The following is a 25,652-nucleotide window of genomic DNA, read 5'->3' as shown; positions in this document are numbered from 1 at the left end:
GCATTGGATCGGTGATGGATAATTATGCCGAATGACACTCATCATGTGACACTTATAACATGGGGAGATATGTAACTAGCTCCAATTTGTCAATGTAATGTAGGCATGTATTCCGTATATAGTCATACGTGCTTATGGAAAAGAACTTGCATGACATGTATTGTCCATCCCTCCCGTGGCAGCGGGGTCCTATTGGCACCTAAGAGATATTAAGGTTCTCCTTTTAATAGAGAACTGGAACAAAGCATTAGCACTTAGTGAATACATGAACTCCTCATACTATGGTCATCTCCGGGAGTGGTTCCGGCTATTGTCACTCCGGGGTTGCCGGGTCATAACACATAGTAGGAGACTACAACTTGGAAGATAGGATCAAGAACACACATATATTGATGAAAACATAATAGGTTCAGATCAGAAATCATGGCACTCGGGCCCTAGTGACAAGCATTAAGCATGGCAAAGTAGTAGCAATCTCAATCTCAGAACATAGTGGATACCAGGGATCAAACCCCATCAAAACTAACTCGATTACATGATAGATCTCATCCAACCCATCACTGTCCAGCAAGCCTACAGTGATACTACTCATGAACGGTGAAGAGCATCATGGAATTGGCGATGAAGGATGGTTGATGATGACGATGGCGACGATTTCCCCTCTCCGGAGCCCAGAACGGACTCCAGATCTGCCCTCCACAGGAAGAACAGATGGTGGCGGCGGCTCCGTGTTGTCAAACACGATGAACTCTTCTCTCACATTTTTTTTCTGGGCGAAAGAGACTAAATAGAGCTGGAGTTGGAGGCGGCGGAGCCCCGAGGGCCTCACAAGCCTCCCAGGCGCGACCATGGGGGGCCCGCGCCTCCTGCGCTTGTGGGCTCCTCCCTCCACCCCTCTAGGTAATTCTTGCGTCAGTATTTTTTATATATTCCACAAAAAATCCTCGTAAATTTCCAGGTCATTCCGAGAACTTTTATTTCTGCGCAAAAACAACACCATGGCAATTCTGCTGAAAACAGCGTCAGTCCGGGTTAGTTCCATTCAAATCATGCAAATTAGAGTCCAAAACAAGGGCAAAAGAGTTTGGAAAAGTAGATACGATGGAGACGTATCAACTCCCCCAAGCTTAAAGCCTTGCTTCTCCTCAAGCAATTCAGTTGACAAACTGAAAGAGACAAAAGAAAAACTTTTACGAACTCTGTTTGATCTTGTTGTTGTAATTATGTCTAACTCATATTCAGATTTTAAGCAAGATCATAAGCTAACCACATAAGCAATGACATTTAGGTCTCATGAAGTACTCATATCAATGGCAAAATCAACTAGCGGGCAATAATAATATGTTTCAAACATCAACACTTCAATCAAAACAATCATGAAGCAATATGAACATATGGTATCTCGCTAGCTCTTTTTGAGACCGCAAAACATAAATGCAGAGCTCCTTCAAAGACCAAGGGCTGACTGAACATTGTAATTCATGGCAAAGAAGATCTAGTCACAGTCATACTCAATAACAATTAATAGCAAAGCATAAAAATGACGGAGGTGCTCTTTAATTGGAGCTTTTATAAGGAGAGGATGACTCAACAAAAACATAAATAGATAGGCCCTTCGCAGAGGGAAGCATCGATTTTAGAGGTGCCAGAGCTCAAGCTTTGAAGACAGAGATAAATAATTTTGGGTGGCATGCTTTCATTGTCAATGCAATGACCAAGAGTTTTCACCATCTTCCATGCTACACAAATTATAGGCGGTTCCCAAACAGAAAAGTATAAAGTTTTGACTCCCCCACCACCGATCAATCACACTCCACGACTAGCCGAATACTCGGGTGCCGTCCATACCAACAACAATCTAGAGGGAGTTTTGTTTGCAATTATCTTTTCGATTTGAGCATGGAACTGGGCATTCCAATTACCAGCCCCTTTCTCGTGCGTGATAGTGAATAAACACGTATCGAGGATAAAACGCCTAGAATGGAAGATACTGACCGCCCCTTGTCACCACATGAGCGGTTCGGGCGTACAAAACAGATTATTACTTGAAGGTTTAGAGAGTGGCACATGAAAATTTACTTGGAACGGCAGGTAGATACCGCATATAGGTAGGTACGGTGGACTCATATGGAACAACTTTGTGTTTATGGAAGTGGATGCACAAGCAGTATTCCTGCTTAGTACAAGTGAAGGCCAGCAAAAGACTGGAAAGCGACCAACTAGAGAGCAAGAACAGTCATCAATATGCATTGAAATTAACCAACATTGAGTGCAGGCATGAGTAGGACATAAATCACCATAAACATGAATAACATAGAGGCTATGTTGATTTTGTTTCAATTACATGCGTAAACATGCACCAAGTCAAGCCACTTGAATCATTCAAAGGAGGATACCATCCTATCATACTACATCATAATCATGTTGAAATTCATGTTGGCATCCAAGAGAAACCATTATAAGCTCCTAGCTAATTAAGCATGGCATCAGAAACTATGATCTCTAAGTTGTCATTGCAAACATGTTTCTCCAATAACAATGCTGAATTAGGAACGATGAGCTAGTCATATTTACAAAAACAAAATAGATCGAGTTCATACTAGCTTTTCCAGGCTCAGTCACTTCATCATATATCGTCATTCTGGCCTTTCACTTGCACGACCAAATGAAGTGAATCATAATGAGAGTGTTCGTGCATTGGACTAAGCTGGAATCTGCAAGCAAATTAGAGGAGAAGACAAAGTAATATGGCTCTTTGACGGATAAACATATATGCATACGAGAGCCGCTAAACATTGTAACCATGGTCTTCTACCTTGACCCAAAGAAAAAGAAAACTATTTACACGGGAAAGCTCCCAACAAGCAAAAGAAGAACGGGAAATCTTGTTGGGTTTTCCTTTTAAACACCACTAAGCAAGTTGGAAAGTAAACTTACAACTAATTTTTTTTGTTTTTTCTCAAACTAGACAAACACACGAGAAGAAAGCGAGAAAAAGAAATAAACTAGCATGGATGATATAGTAGCAAGGTGTGAACACCGACTATCAAAGTGAAAGTGTGAGCATGATATAAAGTCGATGAGAAAAACGTACTCCCCCAAGCTTAGGCTTTTGGCCTAAGTTGGTCTACTCCCATGGAGGGAAATGACCATCTCCGGGGTACTCCGGAGTGTACTGAGGGTGCCACTGCTAGTGAGCTCCTCTGGCTCCCACTGATAAACTGGCGTCTGATACTTGACTGGTAGCTCGGGCACGGGTGCCTGTGGTGGCGCTATGCCCCAATATGCATAGATGTCCGAGGGCATAATAATGTACCTGTGTAGATGAAGATTGAACAAAGAAGGAGCAGGAAAAGTAATAGTCTCACGAGTACCCTGGCTAAATACCAGGTTATAAATCATCGTCTTATTTATATCTTTGTCAAGAAAGTCATGGCGAACCATGCTATCATAATATAGATATCTCTCAGGAAGAAGCATCTCTTCTTCCTCGTGCAGTCTAATAGGTATCTCAAAATGTCTAGCAAGACGGGTTGCATAGATACCTCCATAAACACCGCCTTTAGAATGGTTCGTGTTCAACCGTTGAGCCACTGTAGCACCCAAGCTATAAGTTTTATCATTATAAATGGCTTCGCGCAAAACCGCAAGATCTGGGGAGCTAAGGGCCCCATCTTTCCCACGGTCAATCAAACATTTTCCCATGAATAATGAGAAATACCGAAGCACGGGAAAATGTATGCTAGCAGCTCTAGCGCAAGATACGCCTCTCTCCTCTCCTACAACAATAGTATCAATGAAAGCCTTCAAGTCCCGTGGACGAGGTTCATGAATATACCCAACATAAGGTAATTTGCAAACATTGCAAAAATCCTAAAGTGACATGCGCTGGGGGATATCATATAACTTGAACTCAACCATAGGAGGGCTCTTCCTTGGATAGAAGTTAAAGCTTTGCATGAAAATATCAGTGAGGAGGAGGTATTGTCGACACTTATCTTCAACAAATGCGGTAAGGCCAGCGTTCTCCACCAAGTAATAAAAATCCTCATAAAGACTGACGGCACGTAAGAACACATCGCTTGGCCACTCGCACACTCGAATTTCTACAAGTCGGGGGACAGGATACTTGACTTTCTTGTTCTCATTTTTATCTTCCTTGGGGTCATGGCTTGAAGAGCCTCTTATGAACCTCCTCATCTTTTACTTTTTCTTTCTCTGAAAATTTCATAAATTTTTAGTGACTCAAAAGAAAAGTGAACAAGGCTCAATGAAACTCATATCAACTACTCCTACAAGTGCCTAGAGGCCATATCATGCATTAAAACTACTTGGGACCAACTAAAATTAACATGCAAAGCTCAAGAACAGTGTCACCAAGGCACCAATAATACGCAACGAATAAAGCACTAGAGCAAAAACTAATTGGACCAATGGAGGAGTTACATACCAAGGAACAATTCCCCCAAAACAGTTTGGTGAATGGGGCTTTGCACAAGGAGATCGAAAAACGCAGCAAGAAGAGCAAGAACACGGGTTTGAGATGCGCAATGATTTTTTCTGGAGGTAGAAGAAGGAGATGGGAGCTGGAATAAGTGGAGGGGGCCATGTGGGGCCCACAAGCCTGGCAGGAGCGACCAGGGGGGTGCCGGCGCCTCCTAGGCTTGTGGCCCACTCGTGCATCCCCCTGACTAGCTCTCTATCTCAGAATTTTTCAAAAATTCCAGAAAAAATCATACTTGACTTTCAGGGCATTTGAAGAACTTTATTTTTGGGACACTTTTCTAAGGGACGCAAAAAGCAGAAAATAGGAAAAACTGAAGCAAAATTTATCTTTTTTCTTCTAAACGACAGAAAGTATAAGTTCGGATTGTGACTCCTCGATTCATCCATCTCATGGTCATGAAAAGAAATCCGTCAATGAGGTTGATCAAGTCTCCTTGACAAACTTTTTCCAAATTACATGAAACCGGAGAATTTTCAAATAATCACTAAGTTACCTCAATGGGGATGTGCATATCCCCAACAAGCAAATCATACTTCATCTTGACAGTAGGTATAGGGCATTCAAAGCTCCCAATAAGGATTGATGAAGTTTTTTTCAATAGCATTGATGCAATGTACTCGGTATTGTTTCTTAGGAAAGTGCACCATATGCTCATTACCAATGACATGGAAAGTGACATTGCCTTTTTGGCAATCAATAACAGCCCCTGCAGTGTTTAAAAAGGGTCTTCCAAGGATGACCGCCATGGCATCATCCTCGGGAATATCCAGAATAACAAGGTCCATTAAGATAGTAACGTTAGCAACTACAACAGGCACATCCTCGCAAATACCGACAGGAAAAGCAGTTGATTTGTCGGCCATTTGCAAAGACATTTCAGTGGGTTTCAACTTATCCAATTCAAGTCTATGATAAAGAGAGAGATGCATAACACTAACACCGGCTCCAAGATCGCATAAAGCAATTCTAACGTAGTTTCCTTTAATGGAGCAAGGTATAGTGGGCACTCTGGGATCACCTAGTTTCTTAGGAGTTCCACCCTTGAAGGTGTAGTTAGCGAGCATGGTGGAAATCTCAACCTCAGGAATCCTCCTTATATTAGTCACGGTATCTTTCATGTACTTAGCATAAGGAGACATTTTGAGCATATTTGTCAAACGGATTTGCAGAAAGACAGGTCTAATCATTTCAACAAGGCGCTCAAAATCCTCATCATCCTTTTTCTTGGATGGTTTGGGAGGAAAGGGCATGGGTTTCTGAACCCATGGTTCTCTTTCTTTACCATGCTTCCTAGCAATGAAGTCGTTCTTATCGTATCTCCTATTATTAGGTTGTGGGTTATCAAGATCAACTGGTTAAATCTCCACATCCTTATCATTGTTAGGTTGAGCATAATCATGAACACCACTATCGATATTATCACTAGGCTCATGTTCATCACCAGATTGTGTTTCGGCATCAGAAACAGAGACATCGTTTGGATTATGGGGTGTAACAGCAACATGGTTGCTAGCATGCAAGTTCCTATCATCTTTCTTTTTCTTCCTAGGATGACTAGGTGCCTCAGTGCTAACTCCTTGAGAATCTTGTTCAATTCTCTTAGGATGACCGTCCAGATAGAAAGGTTCTTGGGTCATTCTACCACCTCTAGTGATAACTCTAACAGACTTGTCGTTCAGCTCATCGAGCAAGACATTTTGAGCCTTAAGTACTTGTTCTACCTGAGTTGTGACCATAGAGTCATGTTTACTTAAGAGCTTAAGATTATTGACATTTCTATCCACACAAGCACTTATATGATCAATCATAATAGCATTTTGCCTCAATTGTCTGCTAACATAATCATTGAAACATTGTTGTTTGGCAACAAAGTTATGAAATTCATCTAATCATAAGCTAGCAGGTTTGTCAAAAGGAATATCACTCTCATTGAATCTACGAAGAGAATTTACCTCTACTACCTGTGTCGGGTTATCAAGACCATGTATTTATTCAATAGGTGGTAGATTCTAAACATCTTTAGATTTAATACCTTTCTCTTGCATAGATTTCTTGGCTTCTTGCATATCTTCAGGACTGAGGAATAGAATACCTCTTTTCTTCGGAGTTGGCTTTAGGGTTAGTTCAGGAATAGTCCAAGCATTATCATTGCTCAAGATATTGTTCAATAGAATCTCAGCTTGGTCCACAGTTCGTTCACTCAAAACACAACCAGCACAACTATCTAGGTAGTCCATAGAAGCATCGGTTAGTCCATTATAAAAGATGTCAAGTATTTCATTTTTCTCAAGAGGGCGATCAGGCAAAGCATTCAGTAGCTGGACAAGCCTCCCCCAAGCTTGTGGGAGACTCTCTTCTTCAACTTGCACAAAGTTATATATATATCCTGCAAGGCAGCTTGTTTCTTATGGATAGGAAAAAAATTCTCAGAGAAGTAGTAGATCATATTCTGGGGACTACGCACACAACCAGGAGCAAGAGAAGTGAACCAAGTCTTAGCATCACCCTTAAGCGAGAAAGGAAACAACTTAAGGATATAGTAGTGGCGGATCTTTTCCTCACTCGTGAATAGGGTGGCTATATCGTGCAACTTAGTCAGATGTGCTACAACCGTTTCATACTCATAACCATGAAAAGGATCGGATTCGACCAAAGTTATTAACTCAGGATCGACAGAATATTCATAATCCTTATAAGTAACAAACATAGGCAAAGTAGCAAACTTAGGATCGTATTTCATCCTAGCGTTCAGAGATTTTTCTTTCCACTGGCGCAATAAATTCTCAACATCATAGCTATCCTTACAAGGAAGAAAGTCCTCAGCTACCTCTCCCTCCATAACATAACCGTAAGGTATATAATGCAATTCATATCTAGGAGAGCTAGTTCTAACAGGTGAAACAGCAGGTTCTACTTCAATAATCTCAGCAGTTTCAGAAGTATCATCACATTCAGCAGCAACTCTAGCAATTTGTGCATCAAGAAGTATCAACCAAAGAATCATCATAAGCATCATGGATAGTAGAAGTAGCATCATTACACACAGGAAACACATCAGAATTTATAGTAGGTGGTGGTGTCGCAAACTTACTCATAACTGAAGGTGAATCAAGTGTAGAGCTAGATGGCAGTTCCTTACCTGTCTTCATAGTTGAGGGCAAGACTTTAGTTTTTCCATCTCTCGGATTCCTCATAGTGATGAACAGATGTAAATCCCAAGTGACTCAGAGAATAGAGCTAGGCCTCCCCGGCAACGGTGCCAGAAAATAGTCTTGATAACCCACAAGTATAGGGGATAGCAACATGTTTCGAGGGTAGAATATTCAACCCAAATTTGTTGATTCAACACAAGGGGAAGCCAAAGAATATTCTCGGGTAAGAGCAGTTGAGTTGTCAATTCAACCACACCTGAAAGCCTTAGTATCGGCAGCAAAGTTTCAGTAGCAAAGTGGTGTGATAGTAATAGTAGCAACGGTAACAGTAGCAATGACAGCAGTAGCGGTAACAGTAGCAGCAGTGACAGCAGTAGCGGTAAAGTAACGTAGCAAGGACCAGTAGGAAAAGCTCGTAGGCATTGGATCGGTGATGGATAATTATGCCGGATGACATTCATCATGTGACAGACATAACATGGGGAGATATGTAACTAGCTCTAGTTCGTCAATGTAATGTAGGCATGTATTCCGTACATAGTCATACGGCTTATGGAAAAGAACTTGCATGACATCTATTGTCCATCCCTCCCGTGGCAGCGGGGTCCTAATGGATACTAAGAGATATTAAGGTTCTCCTTTTAATAGAGAACCGGAACAAAGCATTAGCACTTAGTGAATACATGAACTCCTCATACTATGGTCATCTCCGGGAGTGGTTCTGGCTATTATCACTCCGGGGTTGCCGGGTCATAACACATAGTAGGTGACTACAACTTGCAAGATAGGATCAAGAACACACATATATTGAAGAAAACATAATAGGTTCTGATCTGAAATCATGGCACTCGGGCCCTAGTGACAAGCATTAAACATGGCAAAGTAGTAGCAAGATCAATCTCAGAACATAGTGGATACTAGGGATCAAACCCCATCAAAACTAACTCGATTACATGATAGATCTCATCCAACCCATCACTGTTCAGCAAGCCTACGATGAGATTACTCACGAATAGTGAAGAGCATCATGGAATTGGCGATGAAGGATGGTTGATGATGACGACGACGACGATTTCCCCTCTCCGGATCCTAGAACGGACTCAAGATCTGCCCTCCAGAGGAAGAACAGGTGGTGGCGGCGGCTTCGTGTCGTAAAACACGATCAACTATTCTCTTTGATTTTTTTCTGGGCGAAAGAGACTAAATAGAGCTGGAGTTGGAGGCAGCGGAGCCCCGAGGGCCTCACAAGCCTGCCACGCATGGCCAGGGGGGCGCGCCTCTTGGGCTTGTGGGCTCCTGGCTCCACCCCTCCAGGTAATTCTTGTGCCAGTATTTTTTATATATTCCACAAAAAAACCTTGTTAATTTCCAGGTCATTCCGAGAACTTCTATTTCTGTACAAAAACAGCACCATGACAGTTCTGCTGAAAACAACGTCAGTCTCGGTTAGTTCCATTGAAATCATGCAAATAAGAGTCCAAAACAAGGGCAAAAGAGTTTGGAAAAGTAGATACGATGGAGACGTATCAATCGCTTATTTTGTGAAGATCTACCGTGAGTGAGGCTAGTCTTGTGTGGGCGGAAGCCGTGGTAGAATAGGCAAGGCCGCTTCTTTGTGGACCCCTTGTGGGTGCATCCCTCCATGGGTTGAATTCTCCACTAACATGGACGTATGATAGTGCTACCTATCGGAACCATGCCAAAAATCGCCGTGTCAACTTCTTCGCATTTTATCTTCCTAAACTCTACTCCTTACTACATGTCCAAAGTCTTTACTTTCCGCTTCCATACTTGTTGACTAGCATGTGTAGGGTGCACCAGACTTTTTAGAATCTCTAAAATCTACCAACCATTAAATTGGGAAGAGGCTAGGATTTTAGTTATGCAACTAGTCTATTCACCCCCTCTAGACACCTCTTCTATTGATTTCCCAATGGGAGCAGGCCCGTGCGCTATAGCTCAGTCACTTGGACTTTCAAGTGATGCTCGGACTGACCTGAGCATATGCACTATGCCCAGCCCCCTTTCGCGTGATAGACATAGGGAAGGCCACGACCGCACGCCCCTTCTCGTGGTTTTGTCACGACACATGTCCTCGTGAAAGGACTTAAGGATGGAGCCATCGCACCTTGGTGGATACTCAAAGGGGGTGAGCGAAAGCGAGCCTCAGATTTACCCAGGTTCGGCCCCTTGTGTGGAGGTAAAATCCTACATCCTGCTTTGTGTAGATTGATGATAGTTTGGATTACAAGGAGGGCGTAACTCGCTTGACCTAGCTCTCGATGATTTCTAACTTGCCCTATCTTCTCCAGGGACTCACCTTTATATATAGGCCGAGGACCTAGGATTTACAAGAGTCATGGCTACGCTACAAATCGTAGCTTTCCCTATCTCTAAGTCGTCGTGCCTTCCAACACTGGAAACCTTCCTCGCGGTATATCTTCTGTATAGCTCCTGAACCGCCATCCCGCTCCTCGGCCAAGGCCTGTATTACCAATAGTTGAGTCGCCCCTTTAATGACCCGACACATCTAGGGCGGGTTACACCGCAGGTAATATCCCCAACATTAGGCCCCACATTGTCTTGAATTTCTTCACGCCAATATATCCTTCAGCCATTTGGGGCGACTTGTACCACCCTTGCTTTTTGACGGACGATAAGCCGCCATTCATCATGAATTGTTTGAACCGCCATGCAATCTTTGATGACATCATCTTATCCCTTTAATTCCGGGATTTTTAATGCCGTAACCACCCAACGGATTTTTTGCACCACCATTTACTTATCCCAAAAATCCAGGCGCCATCATTGCAAATTTTCGGTTTGTCGCCTCGATTCCCGCGCTGGCCGCCTCGATTCCAGGTCTGATTCTTTAAATAGCCGCACGGGGAGTGGGGGCACCGTCACCTACCCCCACTTAGGCCTCCTCGCGACCTTCGGCTTCCACGCGCCCTTCATCTTCCTCGTGCCAGCACCTCGACCTCCTCACGGGCACCTGAAGCTCCGTCGCCAGCCGTGGACTCCTGGGCGTCTCCGGGCCAATCGATGGAACGAAGCTCTCCGCGTCCATCTCCGGCGCCGTCCTCCACTCTCAGGTAAATGCATTTCCCCATTAGGGTTAGACGAATAACTCCATTGTTCTTGTAGGCTAGCCTTGGAACGTGACGAACGTCTTTCTTTACTCTAGATCCGCTTAGTTTTCTCGCGGTAGATCCTCCATAGTAGCAAACCGCGGTAGTACCATTGCATTTCTCGGCCATCTGAGGCTTTACTCCGTAGATCCAGAGGATAGTACTGTCGCATTCTTGCGTTCATAGCCTTTGCAATTTTGCCAAGTATTATCTCTTAAATTCGATCCACCCGTAGATCCCGAATTCTCTGCTCGTTTTTAGAAATATGTTTATCCTTCCTCCGGGAATATCCCTAGGAAAAAAATCCTTTGACAGTCGCCGCTTAGTTGCTTCCACCATAGCGAGTTAGATTATCACCATAGCTACCCCTTTTTCCGGTTGAGGGGCGAGTCATAATACCTTCGTTGACATTCCATAAATCTCCCAGCTGGCAAGTTAGGATGCCTTCACATCCGTACTTTGTCACCTAATGGCGAGTCATAAGGTCCTTTACAAACACATCGTAGATCTCGAACTCGCGAGTTACCGTATTTCATGGTCCCCACTGAGCCGCCATTTTTCCTCTTTTTGTAGTCATGGTCATTGTTTCGAAATGCGATTGGTTAACAAGCAAGATCGATGATGCTATTCTTTAGAAATTTGATAAGTCAGGTCACCTCGACAACAAGGAAGTCATCGGTAGGCGAACTGCCCCAGGCGAGTTGATCCCCAACCATGCCGAAGGAGAAGTAGTCAATTTCACTGACTATCTTGAACGAGGTTTCAAACCGCCCGGGTCAAAGTTTTTCACAGACACTCTGCATTTCCTTGACGTCCATCCTCAAGACATGGGACCCAATTCCATCAGCAATCTCTGACAGTTTCAAGTGTTTTGCGAAGTATACGTGCAAAGAGAGCCCACAATTCCATTGTTTTGTAACTTCTTTCATCTGAATCGCTAGACTAAATTCTCTAACGGACCCAATCATGAACTCGGAGGAGTCAACATCCAGAGACGCCGCGAACGTGGGTTTCCATCGGTCCTTCTGCCCGGCCATTCCAAAGGCTGGGCCGAGTCTTGGTTTTACTTTCGCGACACTTCTCCTCCTGGCGAGAACCCACTTCCGGGTTATAGTCAAGATCGCGTGCCCATGGACTTAAAGCTGCCCGAGAAGCTCACAGAATAAGAAGAATCAGAATTCATCCCCATTTTCTTCGAATTACGGTCCTTGACCAATAACGGGCTCATCGGGGTTGATGTGTTCCCTTGCTGGGTGGAATGGAACATTCTTCCTCTGAGTCGCCGGAACGGAATGATGTGTGAATATGATGGTAGCGTGAACCATCCGCAATGCTTCCACCATAAAAAAAATCGCAGAGAGGGACATTGTTGGGATAATCAAGAAGCTAACCGGCGAGTCTTTGGAAGACTGTGCCAAAATCGGGCTCAAGCCCTTCTGCCGCTCCAACCCGACTCCACCGGTAAAAATCTAAGCCACCTTCCTTTACCTTGTAAATACACGTGCCAATGTTCCGGGTTTGAAATTTTATTCTGTCCATCAGAAAGGTGATCCCTTTTGGTGAAGGGGACCAAAGGTGACAGCCCAAAAAACAACCAAACCAACACCGAAGAAGAAGAAGAAAGAAATCAAAGGCAAAGCCGCCGTCAAGGACTCATCCGGTGTCGGCGAGTCATAAGCTGTCAAAGAACATTCACAAGTAAAACTTCCCTTTACTGATCATCCTTATGTTCCGACTCATGCTTATAGCCTGTGTCCTTGTGCGTATGGCGATGACTACGACATTCAAGATGACGCGATTGAGGTAATTTCTATTTCTTCCCACTCAACTTCCTTTTTACCTAGGCCAGCCAGGCGGATCTGTAGGGAAGTTCCCATGTCTCATCCAGATGCTTATATGGACCCTGATTTCCTTTTGAAGAAGGCGAAATATACTCCCAAGCGCAAAACCCGGAGTCGCTCTGGCGACTTAATTTCTGGGTTGCCTGAGAAGCCAACCGGTCGAAAGCGCACAAGTGAGGTATACTATTGTTAACCATAATCTTTTCCTTGTAGAAAATGTGATTCACAACTCCTTCACCCTTTGAACCTTTATTCTCTCAGACTTCTCCTCCTTCATCTGGCGACTCTGCGATGTCGGCTCTTCCGGCAATGATTCGTGTACAAGGGTGAGTTCTTTTATTAACCATTTCTCTTCCCAATAATGATATTTGCCCTAACTTTTGATGTCTTCATCTCAGAGCACAAGCGAAGAAGAGAAAAACTGGCGACTCGTGTTCTGCTCCTAAGACGACTGAGGTCTTAGGCACGAGCACCTCTGCCCCAAAGCTTGACGAGGGCCAAGTGGCGGCTCATGATGCTCATGCGGATGACATCCCTGACGTCCGGGATGACTCGCCAGACACCTTAAAGGAAACTGCTGACAATGTTAACCCGCCGAGCTCTCCCAAGGCGACTGAGGATCTAGATGTCGTCATTATCACTGGTACTTGCTACTCCAAACCTGCAGCGGTGGTGTTATCTAAACACACCTCAAAGGAATCACGTCCTTCCACCGAACAAGATGTGAGTAAGTTGAAGCTTCCCCAGTATGAGAAGCTAGAATTTGATCAACTCTGCTCTGGCTTCGCGAGGCGCTTGGACACGAGTTATGAAATGAACAAGAGTTTGATCCACATGATGAGAGTAAAACATGCGGTATGTTCTTTATTACGTATTCTCTTCCACCAATTAGCCTTCCAATAGACTAGTCTTGCTTGATGAAATAATTGGTGTTGCAATGTCTGTTAGACCCGTATCTGTCCATAGCCCCCAAGGGCCGGGTCATCTTTCGAAAGATGAGCTGGGTCTTGTATATAGTTTAAAATCTTGAACCTGTAGCCCCCAAGGGCCGGGTCATCTTTAAAAGATGAGCCGGGTCTTGTATTTAGAGAAAAACTTCAACCTGTAGCCCCAAGGGCCGGGTCATCTTTTGAAAGATGAGTCGGGTCTTGTATTTAGAGAAAAACTTCAACCTGTAGCCCCCAAGGGCCAGGTCATCTTTTGAAAGATGAGCCGGGTCTTGTATTTAGAGAAAAACTTCAACCTGTAGCCCCCAAGGGCCGGGTCATCTTTTGAAAGATGAGCCGGGTCTTATATATAATTTAAAATCTTCAACCTGTAGCTCCCAAGGGTCGTGTCATCTTTTGAAAGATGAGCCGGGTCTTGAATTTTGCATGACTTCGAATAGAATCATACATTAGCCCCCAAGTGTCAGGAATATTGCTTGCAATAGTTCTGAAACTTGTCTCCCCAAATTTTGCTTTGCAGGAATCTGTAACCCAGACAGAGTCATCCCTAGGTGAATTAAGGAAGAATTTAGCCGAACAGCAGAATGCTCGGTCTGAGTCGGAGAGGAAGTATCAGGTGGTTCTGGCTGAACTAGAAAGAATGAAGGTTGATCACCAGAAGCTTGAAAAGAAAGCCAAAGCTGACCAAACTGCCATCCAACAGCGGGCTCAGCAAGCCGAGGAGAAACTAGAAGACGCCCAGCAATAGCTCTCCGGTTTGAAAAAACACAACACCAAGATGACTCCAACCATGTTTGGTAAGGATTAATCGCCTTCATCGAAAAAAATCAGTATAGTTTCCCAAGACTAACAAACACGGATGTATTCTTTGTAGGTCCACGAGCCACCAATCTCCAAGATGACTGCATGTTGAAACTAAAGGCGATGTATACCTTCACCGAACAGTTGTATACAGGGAGCATGTTGACGATTAAAGCAGTGATGGGCATCAAGGTGCCAGTTAAGTCCATCAAGAACATGCTCAGCTACCTGTCCATGTTGCCTCCACAAGTGGAGGATCTGAAGGGATCAGCCGCCCGTAAGGGATCACTAAATACCCTAAGCCGGTGTTTGGCCTATGCTCCCGAGCTGAAACCAGAGGGGGTAGCCGCTGGCTATCCCGAACTGAAAGACGACGGGTCGGAGTTCATCGAGGACGACTACCATCGAGTAATCAAGGAATCCCGCTTTGCGGCGACTCAACTGGCAGTCGGCTTGGATTAAAACAAATACCAAGCCACATCTGATGACAATAACAAGAAGGTGACTCCTCCCTCGTACGAAATTACTAGCTTGGCTCCTCGCCGGCCCAAGAATCCCTTTGACCTTGATGTATATCTGTCCATCTTCCTTAATGATGAAGATGAGTTCGTCTCCCTGTCCAAGTGTAACAGGAAACTGGGCGACTTACAAATTGAAGGTGGAGAGAGCTCGAGGCAAGGTGACCCGGATGCGGCTTAATTCTTCTCGAGATGTAATCATTGACTTAAAAGATAATCTGATCTCTTCTTTATAGGGGGATGACACCCGACTTGGCCGTGTGAGCCATGTAATAGTTTGTTAGATTTGTAGGGAAATAGTATGTCGCCCATGCCTTTTGCTTGACATTCCTGAATAATTTATCCCTTTAGTGTATCATGAATCGCCCTTTACAATCCTTCGGCTTGATAAACGAGGAAGTGTCATAGTTTGACATAAAAGCCTTCAACCTGTGTGTCAGGAAAAAACATAAGCCGACTCATTGAGTTATGGCAGAAGATAAACCAGCCCCCTTGGTTATGGTAAAAGATAAACCAGCCCCCTGGGTTATGGAAAATAGTAGTTAACAACTGGCCCGATGAGTCGCGGCGAGTTATGAACAAAGGCCGGCTCAATGAGTCTCGGCGAGTTACACAAGGATGTTTATGAAACCTTGTGGTCGTGCCATCAAGATATAAAATTCGCCGACTCAATGAGCTGCGATAGGATAAGACGAGTTTGCAAAATACTAGTGTTACCCCAATAAGGCTTTTGCAACAGCCCATATTGTTTAGACCGGCTGATCAAGCGCGAGTCAAGCTTCAGTGAAGCAGGTTCGGTGTACCAATGGTTTCTCTATTTTCCATGCTTGGCTCCGGCCTGTACCTTATATGTTTTAACCAAGGCGAGTTCAGGTTCCAAATAACGAATTGACTCGCCCAGAGTACATGGGTCCATGTGGCGACTTGTCCAACACATAGTCTAGTATAACCATTTGTAATGCGGTAATTTTTCGCTAGCCAAGAGGGTATTCAGGCTGAACTCAGTGAGTGGAAGCCCCCAAGCGACCTATGACTAGGGAAAAGTCAGACATAGGATTGCAGAAGCGTGCACACTTTTACTGCAAAACGACTTGGGAACTTGTAGCCCCCATGTAAGCCGGCTTAATTCTCAAAATCATATAAGGCGCCCATGTTTGAACCATGCAACGTGGCGTCTAGTCTTCTTTGGCTTATCAGTACCCAGTTTTGAAATAAGTGCACCATGGCGACTTATGCTCTTTGATACTGATAGCGTCCGTATTTGAACGACTCAGAGAACAATAGAGACTCATGCTTTCCAGAAGCTGACACGGCAAAGGACCCCGAAATTCGTGGGTGTCGGCTTTATTGCTATATAAATAAAGGATTACAAGTTCTGAGATATGTAAAAAAGAAAGGAGCCCATGGCTCAAGGTATAGTAAGGTCGTAGGTGGGCTGTATTCCAGGGGCAAGATGTCTCAACCTCCATAGTTGGCCTATTTGGGCGAAGATCCACCAAGTAGTATGAGCCGTTCCGAAGATTCTCGCTGATGACAAACGGTCCTTCCCATGGAGGTGATAACTTATGCATACCAGTGTGATCTTGAATCAACTGGAGCACTAAGTCGCCCTCTTGAAAAGTCCGGCTCTTGATACGGCGGCTGTGGTAGCGTCGCAAGTCTTGCTGATAGATCGCCGATCGCGCCGCAGCCAAGTCTTGCTCTTCCTCCAAAGCGTCCAACGAATCTTGTTGTGCCAACTCGTTGTCCTGCTCCACGTAGGCGGCGACTCGCGGTGAATCGTGTCGAATGTCACTTGGCTACACCGCTTCTGCCCCGTAGACCAGAAAGAAAGGAGTAAAACCCGTGGAGCCGTTGGGGGTGGTCCTGATGCTCCATAATACTGAGGGCAATTCTTCTACCCAACATCTTGGAGTACCCTCCAAAGGCACCATAAGCAGGGGCTTGATCCCCCGCAATATTTCCTCATTCGCCCTTTCTGCCTGCCCATTAGACTTGGGATGTGCAAATGCAGAAACGTCAAGCCAGATATGCTCTCGATTGCAAAACTCTTGCATTGCGTCCTTCGATAGATTAGTACCATTGTCAGTAACGATACTACGAGGGTATCCAAACCGGAAAATCATTTTTTCAAGAATTTGACAGCTGTATCTGCGTCACAGCTACTAACGGGCTCTGCCTCGACCCATGATACGTCTCCATCGTATCTAATTTTCCAAACTCCTTTGTCCTTGTTTTGGACTCTAATTTGCGTGATTTGAATGGAACTAACCCGGACTAACGTTGTTTTCAGCAGAATTGCCATGGTGTTGTTTTTGCGCAGAAATAAAAGTTCTCGGAATGACCTGGAAATTGACGAGGATTTTTTGTGGAATATATAACAATACTCGCACAAGAATCAACCGGAGGAGTGGAGTGAGGAGCCCACAAGCCCAGGAGGCGCCCCCTGGCCGCGCCTAGCAAGCTTGTGGGGCCCTCGGCACTCCGCCGCCTCCAACTCCAGCTCTATTTCGTCCCTTTCGCCCAAAAAAAAAATCAAGGAGAAGAGTTCATCGTGTTTTACGATATGGAGGCACTGCCACCACCTGTTCTTCCTCTGGAGGTAGATCTCGAGTCTGTTCTGGGCTACGGAGAGGGGAGATCGTCACCGTCGTCATCACCAACCTTCCTTCATCGCCAATTCCATGATGCTCTTCACCGTTCGTGAGTAATCTCATCATAGGCTTGCTAGACGGTGATAGGTTGGATGAGATCTATCGTGTAATCGAGTTAGTTTTGATGAGGATTGATCCCTAGTATCCACTATGATCTGAGATTGATATTGCTACAACTTTGCCATGCTTAATGCTTGTCACTAGGGCCCGAGTGCCATGATTTCAGATCTGAACCTATTATGTTTTCATCAATATATGTGTGTTCTTGATCCTGTCTTACAAGTTGTAGTCACCTACTATGTGTTATGACCCGGCAACCCTGGAGTGACAATAGCCGGAACCACTCCCAGATATGACATTAGTATGAGGAGTTCATGTATTCACTAAGTGCTAATGCTTTGTTCTGGTTCTCTATTAAAAGGAGAACCTTAATATCCTGTAGTTTCCATTAGGACCCCGCTGCCACAGGAGGGATGGACAATAGATGTCATGCAAGTTCTTTTCATAAGCACGTATGACTATATACAGAATACATGCCTGCATTACATTGACGAACTCGAGCTAGTTACATATCTCTTTGTGTTATAACTATTGCATGATGAATGTCATCCGGCATACTTATCCATCACCGATCCAATGCCTACAAGTTTTTCCTACTCGTCCTTGCTACGTTACTTTGCCGCTACTGCAGTCACTTCTGCTACTATTACCGCTACTGTTGTCACTGCTGCTACTGTTACTACTATTGTTGTCACTGCTGCTACTGTTACCATTGCTACTGTTGCTATCACACCACTTTCCTACTGATACTTTGCTGAAGATACTAAGTGTTTCAGGTGTGGTTGAATTGACAACTCAACTGCTAATACCTGAGAATATTCTTTGTCTTCCCCTTGTGTCGAATCAACAAATTTGGGTTGAATATTGTACCCTCAAAAACTGTTGCGATCCCCTATACTTGTGGGTTATCAAGATTATTTTCCGACGCCGTTGCCGGGGAGGCATAGCTCTATTCTCCGAGTCACTTGGGATTTACGTCTGTTGACCACTATGAGGAATCCGAGAGATCAAAAAACTAAGGTATTTCCCTCAACTACGAGGACAGATAAGGAACTGCCATCTAGCTCTGCACTTGATTCACCTTCAGTTATGAGTAAGTTTGCAACACCTCCATCTGCTAGAAATTTTGATATGCCACCTGTGCTTGATGATGCTACTTCTGCTACCCATGATGCTTGTCATGATGCTTTTCTTGATACTGCTTTGCCACTAGGTGCATTTCTTTATGCACAAATTGCTAGAGTTGCTGCTGAATGTGATGATACTTCTGAGACTGTTGAAATTATTGAAGTAGAACCTGCTGTTTCACCTATTAGAACTAGCTCTCCTAGATATGAATTGTCTGATATACCTGAGGGTTATGTTCTGGAGGGAGAGTCAGCTGAGGACTATCTTGCTTGTAAGGATAGCTATGATCTTGAGAAATTACTGCGCAAGTGGAAAGAAAAATCTCTGCATGCTAGGATGAAATACGACACGATGTTTGCTACTTCGCCTATCTTTGTGACCGATAAGGATTATGAATTCTCTGTCGACCCTGAGTTAATCACTCTAGTCGAATCTGATCCTTTTCATGGTTATGAGTCTGAACGGTTGTAGCACATCTTACTAAGCTGCACGATATAGCCACCCTATTCACGAGCGAGGAAAAGATTCGCCACTACTTTATCCTTAAGCTATTTCCTTTCTCGCTAAAGGGTGATGCTAAGACTTGGTTCACTTCTCTTGCTCCTGGTTGTGTGCGTAGTCCCCGGGATATGATCTACTACTTCTCTGAGAAATATTTTCCTGCCCATAAGAAACAAGCTGCCTTGCAGGAAATATATAACTTTGTGCAAGTTGAAGAAGAGAGTCTCCCACAAGCTTGGGGGAGGCTTGTCCAGCTGCTGAATGCTTTGCCTGATCACCCTCTTGAGAAGAATGAAATACTTGATATGTTCTATAATGGACTAACAGATGCTTCTAGGGACCACCTAGATAGTTGTGCTAGTTGTGTTTTCAGGGAACGAACTGTGGACCAAGATGAGATCCTATTGAACAATATCTTGTGCAATGAGAATGCTTGGATTATTCCCGAACCAACTCCGAAGAAAAGATGTATTCTATTCCTCAGTCCTAAAGATATGCAAGAAGCTAAGAAATCTATGAAAGAGAAAGGCATTAAATCTGAAGATGTCAAAATTCTACCACCTATCGAAGAGATCCATGGTCTTGATAACCCGACACAGGTAGTAGAGGTAAATTCTCTTCGTAGATTCAATGAGAGTGATATTCCTTTTGATAAACCTCCTAGCTTATGCCTAGATGAATTTGATAACTTTGTTGCCAAACAACAAAGTTTCTATGATTATGTTAGCAGACAATTGGAACAGAATGCTCGTATGCTTAGTCATTTAAGTGCTTGTGTGGATAGAAACGTCAATGATCTTAAGCTTTTGAGTAAACATGCCTCTCTAGTAACTACTAAAGTAGAACAAGTACTTAAGGCTCAAAATGATTTGCTCAATGAGCTAAATGACAAGTCTGTTAGAGTTATCACTAGAGGTGGTAGAATGACCCAGGAACCTTTGTATCCTGAGGATCATCCTAAGAGAATTGTACAAGATTCTCAAGGAGTTAGCACTGATGCACCTAGTCATCCTAGGAAGAAAAACAAAGATGATTGGAACCTGCATGCTAGCAAACCTGCTGCTGTTACACCCGAGAATCCAAACGATGTCTCTGTTTTTGATGCCGAAACAACTTCTGGTGATGAACATGAGCCTAATGATAATCTCGATAGTGGTGTTCATGATGATGCTCAACCTAGCAATGATAAGGATGTGTAGATTGAACCTGTTGATCTTGATAACCCACAACTTAAGAATAGGAGATACGATAAGAACGATTTCATTGCTAGGAAGCATGGTACAGAAAGGGAACCATGGGTTCAGAAACCCATGCCCTTTCCTCCCAAACCATCCAAGAAAAAGGATGATGAGGATTTTGAGCGATGTGTTGAAATTATTAGACCTGTCTTTGTGCAAATGTGTTTGACAGATATGCTCAAAATGTCTCCTTATGCTAAGTACATGAAGGATATTGTGACTAATAAGAGGAGGATACCTGAGGTTGAGATTTCCACCATGCTCGCTAATTACACCTTCAAGGGTGGAACTCCTAAGAAACTAGGTGATCCCGGAGTGCCCACTATACCTTGCTCAATTAAAGGCAACTACGTTAGGACTGCTTTATGCGATCTGGGAGCCGGTGTTTGTGTTATGCCTCTCTCTCTTTATCGTAGACTTGAATTAGACAAGTTGACACCCACTGAAATCTCCCCGCAAATGGCCGACAAATCAACTGCTTTCCTTATCGGCATCTGCGAGGATGTGCCTGTCGTGGTTGCTAACGTTACTATCTTAACGGACTTTGTTATTCTGGATATTCCCGAGGATGATGCCATGGCGGTCATCCTTGGAAGACCCTTTTTAAACATTCCAGGGGCTGTTATTGTTTGCAACAAAGGCATTGTCACTTTCCATGTCAATGGTAATGAGCATACGGTGCACTTTCCGAAGAAACAATATCGAGTACATTGCATCAATGCTATTGAAAAAACTTCATCGATTCTTATTGGGAGCTTTGAATGCCCTATACCTACTGTTAAGATGAAGTATGATTTGCTTGTTGGGGATATGCACATCCCCGTTGAGGTAACCTAGTGACTATTCGAAAATTCTCTGGTTTTGTGCGATGCGAAAAAGTTTGCCAAGGAGACTTGATCAACCTCATTGACAGATTTCTTTTGATGACCATGAGATGGATGAATCTAGGAGTCACAACCCTCTGTTCCAAACCTTTACCTTCGGCTGCTTAGAAGAAAAATGATAGATTTAGCTTTAGTTTTTCCTGTTTTCTGCTTTTTGCGTCCCGTAGAAAAGTGTCCCGAAAATAAAAGTTCTCCGAATGACCTGAAAATCAAGTATGATTTTTTCTGGAATTTTTGAAAAATTCGGAGACAAAGAGCTAGTGAGGGGGATGCACCAGTGGGCCACAAGCCTAGGAGGCGCGGGCACCCCCTGGCCGCGCCTACCAGGCTTGTGGGGCACACGTGTCCCCCCTCCACTTATTCTAGCTCCCATCTCCTTCTCCTACCTCCAGAAAAATTCATTCTACAACTCAAACCTGTGTTCTTGCTCTTCTTGCTGCTATTTTCGATCTCCTTGAGCAAAGCCCCATTCACCAAACTGTTTTGGGGAAATTGTTCCTTGGTATGTGACTCCTCCATTGGTCCAATTAGTTTTTGCTCTAGTGCCTTATTCGTTGCATATTTTTGCTGCCTTGGTGACACTGTTCTTGAGCTTTGCATGCTAATTTTAGGTGGTCCCAAGTAGTTTTGATGCGTGATATGGCCTCTAGGCACTTGTCGGATTCGTTGCTATGAGTTTCGTTGAGCCTTGTTCACTTTTCCTTTGAGTCACTAAAAATTTCAAGAAAGGAAGATGTTCAGGAAAAACTATCATGGTGGTTCTTCAAGCAATAGGAGTACCTCGGAGATGGTTATTTCCCCCCATGGTAGTAGACCAACTTAGGCCAAAAGCCTAAGCTTGGGGGAGTACATGTTTCTCACCGACTTTACATTCATGCTCACGCTTTTACTTTGATAGTCGGTGTTCACACCTTGCCACTGTATCATCCATGCTAGTTTATTTCTTTTTCTCGCTTTCTTCCCGTGTGTTTGTTTAGACTGAGAAAACCCAAAAAGCTTTCTCGTGTAAATAGTTTTCTTTTTCTTTGGGTCAAGGTAGAAGACCATGGTTACAATGTTTAGTGGCTCTCGCTTGCATATCTGTTTATGTGTCAAAGAACCATATTACTTTGTCTTCTCCTTTGTGTAGCTTGCAGATTCCAGCTTAGTCCAATGCACGAACACTCTCATTATGATTCACATCATTCGGTCGTATAAGTGAAAGGCAGTAATGACGATATATGATGAAGTGACTGAGCCTGGAAAAGCTAGTATGAACTCGATCTATTTTGTTTTGGTAAGTATGACTAGCTCATCGTTCCTAATTCAGCTTTGTTGTGAGAGAATCATGTTTGCAATGGCAACTTAGAGTTCATAGTTTCTTATGCCATGTTTAATTAGCTAGGAGCTTATAATGGTTTGTCTTGGATGCCAACATGAATTTCGAGATGATTATGATGTAGTATGATAGGATGGTATCCTCCTTTGAATGTTTCAAGTGGCTTGACTTGGCACATGTTAACGCATGTACTTGAAACAAATCAACATAGCCTCTATGATATTCATGTTTCTGGTGATTTATGTCCTACTCATGCTTGCACTCAATGTTGGTTAATTTCAATGCTTATTGATGACTGTTGTCGCTCTCTAGTTGGTCGCTTCCCAGTCTTTTGCTAGCCTTCACTTGTACTAAGAGGGAATACTGCTTGTGCATTCACTTACATAAACCCAAAGTTGTTCCATATGAGTCCACCATACCTACATATAAGCGGTATCTACCTGCCGTTCCAAGTAAGTTTGCATGTGCCACTCTCTAAACCTTCAAGAAATAATCTGTTTTGCATGCCCGAACCGCTCATGTGGTGACAAGGGGCGGTCAGTATCTTCCATGCTAGGTGTGTTATCCTTGATATGTGTTTATTCACCATCATTCACGAGAAAGGGGCCAGTAATTGGAATGCCCAGTTCCATGCTCAAATCGAAAAGATAATTGCAAACAAAACTCCCCCTGGATTGTTGTTGGTATGTATGGCACCCGAGGATTCGGCTATTCGTGGAGTGTGATTGATCGGTGGTGGGGGAGTCAAAACTTTACTTTTCTGTTTGGGAACCGCCTATAGCATGTGTAGCATGGAAGATGGTGAAAACTCTTGGTCATTGCGTTGACAATGAAACCATGCCACCCAAAATTATTTATCTCTGTATTCAAAGCTTGAGTTCTGGCACCTCTGCAAATCAATGCTTCCCTCTACGAAGGGCCTATCTATTTATGTTTCTGTTGAGTCATCCTCTTCTTTCAAAAAACACCAATTAGAGAGCACCTCCGCCAGTTTTATGCTTTGCTATAAATTGTTATTGAGTATGACTGTGACTGGTTCTTCTTTGCCATGAATTACAATGTTCAGTCAACCCTTGGTCTTTGAAGGTTCTCTCCATTTATGTTTTGCGGTCTCAGAAGGAGCTAGCGAGATACCATCTGTTCATATTGCTTCATGATTGTTTTGATTGAAGTGTTGACGTTTGAAAATTATTATTATTACTCGCTAGTTGATTATGCCATTGATATTAGTACATCATGAGACCTAAATGTCATTTCTTATGTGGTTAGCTTATGATCTTGCTAAAAATATTAATATGAGTTAGACATAATTACAACAACAAGATCAAACAGAGTTCGTAAATTTTTTTCTCTTGTCTCTTTCAATTTGTCAACTGAATTGCTTGAGGACAAGCAAGGCTTTAAGCTTGGGGGATTGATACGTCTCCATTGTATCTACTTTTCCAAACTCTTTTGCCCTTGTTTTGGACTCTAATTTGCATGATTTGAATGGAACTAACCCGGACTAACGCTGTTTTCAGCAGAATTGCCATGGTGTTATTTTTGCACAGAAATAGAAGTTCTCGGAATAACCTGGAAATTTATGAGGATTTTTTGTGGAATATACAAAAAATACTGGCGCAAGAATCAACCGGAGGCGTGGAGAGAGGAGCCCACAAGCCCAGGAGGCGCGGGCCCCCCGGGCCAAGCCAAGCAGGCTTGTGGGGCCCTCGGGACTCCGCCGCCTCGAACTCCAGCTCTATTTAGTCCCTTTCACCCAGAAAAAAATCAAGGAGAATAGTTCATCGCGTTTTACGATACGGAGGCGCCGCCACCACCTGTTATTCCTCTGGAGGACAGATCTGGAGTCCGTTCTGGGCTTCGGAGAGGGGAGATCGTCACCGCCGTCATCACCAACCTTCCTTCATCGCCAATTCCATGATGCTCTTCACCGTTCGTGAGTAATCTCATCGTAGGCTTGCTGGATGGTGATGGGTTGAATGAGATCTATCATGTAATCGTGTTAGTTTTGATAGGGATTGATCCCTAGTATCCACTATGTTCTGAGATTGATGTTGCTACTACTTTGCCATGCTTAATTCTTGTCACTAGGGCCTGAGTGCCATGATTTCAGATATGAACCTATTATGTTTTCATCAATTATGTGTGTTCTTGACCCTATCTTGCAAGTTGTAGTCACCTACTATGTGTTATGACCCGGCAACCCCGGAGTGACAATAGCCGGAACCACTCCCGGAGATGACCTTAGTATGAGGAGTTCATGTATTCACTAAGTGCTAATGCTTTGTTCCGGTTCTCTATTAAAAGGAGAACATTAATATCCCGTAGTTTCCATTAGGACCCCGCTGCCACTTGAGGGATGGATATTGATGTCATGTAAGTTCTTTTCATAAGCACGTATGACTATATACGGAATACATGCCTACATTACATTGACGAACTGGAGCTAGATACATATCTCTCCGTGTTATAACTGTTGCATGATGAATGTCATCCGGCATAATTATCCATCACCGATTCAATGGCTACGAGTTTTTCCTACTGGTCCTTGCTATGTTACTTTGCCGCTACTGCTGTCACTCCTGATACTGTTATCGCTAATGTTGTCACTTCTGCTACTGTTACTGCTACTGCTGTCACTGCTGCTACTGTTACCATTGCTACTGTTGCTATCACACCACTTTGCTACTGATACTTTGCTGCAGATACTAAGTCTTTCAGGTGTGGTTGAATTGACAACTCAACTGCTAATACTCGAGAATATTCTTTGGCTTCCCCTTGTGTCGAATCAACAAATTTGGGTTGAATACTGTACCCTCGAAAACTCTTGCGATCCCCTATACTTGTGGGTTATCAACCCACTTAGTAAACTTGTCAACCGCCACCAATAGGTGAGTTTTTTTATTGGACCACATCTTTAAAGGGCCAACCATTATTAACCCCCAGACTGCAAACGTCCAAGTGATTGGGAT

Source organism: Hordeum vulgare, chromosome 2H (assembly GCF_904849725.1).
Source record: "Hordeum vulgare subsp. vulgare chromosome 2H, MorexV3_pseudomolecules_assembly, whole genome shotgun sequence".
Taxonomy (NCBI): domain Eukaryota; kingdom Viridiplantae; phylum Streptophyta; class Magnoliopsida; order Poales; family Poaceae; genus Hordeum; species Hordeum vulgare.
The sequence above is the reverse complement of the archived record's forward strand: the minus strand, read 5'-3'. Positions refer to the sequence as shown.